Here is a 2,937-nt window from a genome sequence, read left to right on the forward strand (position 1 = left end):
CGAAGGATTTTGTACAAAATTTTCGAAGCTTCAGTTATCAAAATTTTCAATTAATATAGTGATTTTTTTTGCTATCAGTTTGGTACTGAAAAATTATTGAAAAATATCGAATTCATTTTTTAATTCAAATATTTTGTAGTTTTTTCATTGCCAGTATCTACAGCCACTCCAAAGGAATCTTTTTCAACCTTAAAAAGGTTGAAAAGTTATCTAAGATCAAAACTGAATGAAGTAATGTATTTTAAGAAATATTTTTATAAAAGTTAGAACATAACTATATTAGATTCTGAGCGGAGCGATAAAGCTAGCGGTTTTACAATGGTGTTTATTTTATTTTTTTTTTTTTATTACTGTATACAAAATTTCTACCGGAAGGAGTGCTTCGATTTCAATATGTAGTATCTTATCTTTTAGCAAATTGGATCAATATGGTATTTTAAAAATGTCATTTTTTGATTTTCTCAATAGTTATTTAATGTCACGGGAATAACCTCCGACAAATTACAAAAACCAGTAAAAATGGGATTTAATTTTCGAACGCTTTTTATATCACCGTAGAAATGAATAAAAAATTATAATATTTCAATATTAATTCAACTTACAGACTATAATAAATAATAACAATATAAAAAAAGCAGCTAAGTGAATGTCGCTCTGCTGTACAGTAAGTGTCAAGTGGGTCACTGTAATGGATGGTGTTAAATTTGAATTCAATGATATAATATCATCGGGACGGTTTGTCAGTCTGGAAATTTTATATTATTAGGTATTATTTATTTTTTCATGTAAGTTCAATTAATTTAATATTATACATTTTCATTCGTTTCTATGGTGATAAACAAAGCGTTAGAAATTAAAATCTCATTTTTATCGTTTTTTTTTCGGTGATTTTTCCCGTAGCATCAAATAACAATTGAGAAAATCGAAAAATGACCTCTTTAAAGTACCATCTTGATCCAATTTTCTAAAAGATAAAGTACTGTATGTTGCAATCGAAGCACTTTTTGTGGTAGAAATTTTGTATACAGGATAAAAAAAAAAATAAACACCATTGTAAAACCACTAGCTTTATTGTTTCACTCAGAATTTAATATCCCGACTGACAAACCGTCTCCACTCGTTTTTCTTATACAATTATATATTATATAATTCAAGTTTAGTAGGAAGTACAATCCATTATACATTGATCCACTTGTATCCTACTGTACAGCAGAGCGACATCCATTTACCCGCTTTTTTTTAATATGTTTTGTACATATTATTATTTAATAATTAAAAACTCAAAAATATCAAATCGTTTTATACATATGGTATATTTATTTAATAAATAATTTAATATTTGGTGGTTAGGGGAGCTTAGTCCCACGCAGTTCTGTTCTCTAAAAATTATCTGGACCTTCCCCATGACAAATTTCTTAATAAGCCACTGAAGATGACCAAATGCACTCTATAGGAACTGCACCATAGTATCGCTTATGTATACGTCATGTATATCTTATAAGCATAGAACATAAATTGTTAGGAGACAATTTACTTTTCATACTTATTTATGTGTTTTACTTATAGTGAAATATTACTTATTATTATTGTTAAAAATTGTATTATTTATTCACTTTTGGCGATCCATACTGTTATCCTCATTCAATACAATGTTCTTCATAAGTTTTTGTTAATGGAAATTTAAATATAAGTTGAGTGTAAATCCATAATCATTTTTACGAGTCCCTGAACTTAGAATTTGACAATATACTCCTCGAGATCGCGAAAATTTGCAAATTATTTTGTGTTAGAAGCTTATAAAAAAATATCAATCTATAGGTATCTAAGATTTGAAAATTGAATATGAGATTCCCTTAGTTTTCCTCAATTTACAAAAAAAAGGTTACTATATTTGTATAATTAACATAACATTTAAAATCATCTAAAATAATTAGGGAACATTCCCCACCACTGCAAGTTATATCAATGAATTGATTCTTCCTACAAGATAAAAAATCTTTAATCACTTACATAATTTATACTTATTCTAAATATATAAATTATTGATTGTATAATATAATATATTATAGAAATACGAAAAAAAAATTATATAAAATGTACATAAAAAAAAAAAAAACACATGACTATCGAATGAGTGGTTACCAAAGATCTCATTTTCACAGTTATATATTACTATAGCTGTCCCGCCAGACGTTGTCCAGGCCAAAGATTTGTATTTTTAATAAATATATTTCTACAAAATATATATAGGTACCCTAATTCTTCTAATTATAACATGAATATAATATGTAAGAATTTCAACCATTTAGATTGACATAAAAAAATGTCTGTCTTTTTTATTTGCTAAAAAAAGTCATGTGTGAGCTACCTTTTACCTATCTACAGCCTTATGAGTTTAAAAAGCAAGCTGTATACACCCTCCAATTTTCAAGTAATAATCTATTGAAATAACATATATTGATAACGGTCTAGACGTCTAGTCATTTTTTGAGGCTATTAACTTCGGATAAACCAACAATCAACATTCAATTTTAGTTGCACCTATAACCCAATTCCGCCCTCTTGAATCACTATATCAATTAAAAAACACCGCATCAAAATCCGTGACGTAGTTTTAATGATCTAAGCATACAGTGAGAAAAATGGACTTAGTTCTATAATATGTTAAGATTATTAAAATAATCAAAATATTCATTCAAATTATAATAAATGCAAAGTTTTTTTTTTATTTAAATATATCCAAGCTGTTAACAAAATAAAAACAAAAAGAATAAAATAGAAAAATATATACAAACATGAATCACGAAAAGAGGAGACTGTTCATTAACAGATAGCCTCAGATAAATCAAAGTTAAAAAATAAATAAACCTACTTAATAATAATATTAAAATAAGTTACCTTCATATCGATATCAAAAACCATATCATGATTCATGAA

The sequence above is a fragment of the Acyrthosiphon pisum genome, unplaced genomic scaffold, assembly GCF_005508785.2.
Source record: "Acyrthosiphon pisum isolate AL4f unplaced genomic scaffold, pea_aphid_22Mar2018_4r6ur Scaffold_52;HRSCAF=355, whole genome shotgun sequence".
In the NCBI taxonomy this organism is placed as follows: Eukaryota; Metazoa; Arthropoda; class Insecta; order Hemiptera; family Aphididae; genus Acyrthosiphon; species Acyrthosiphon pisum.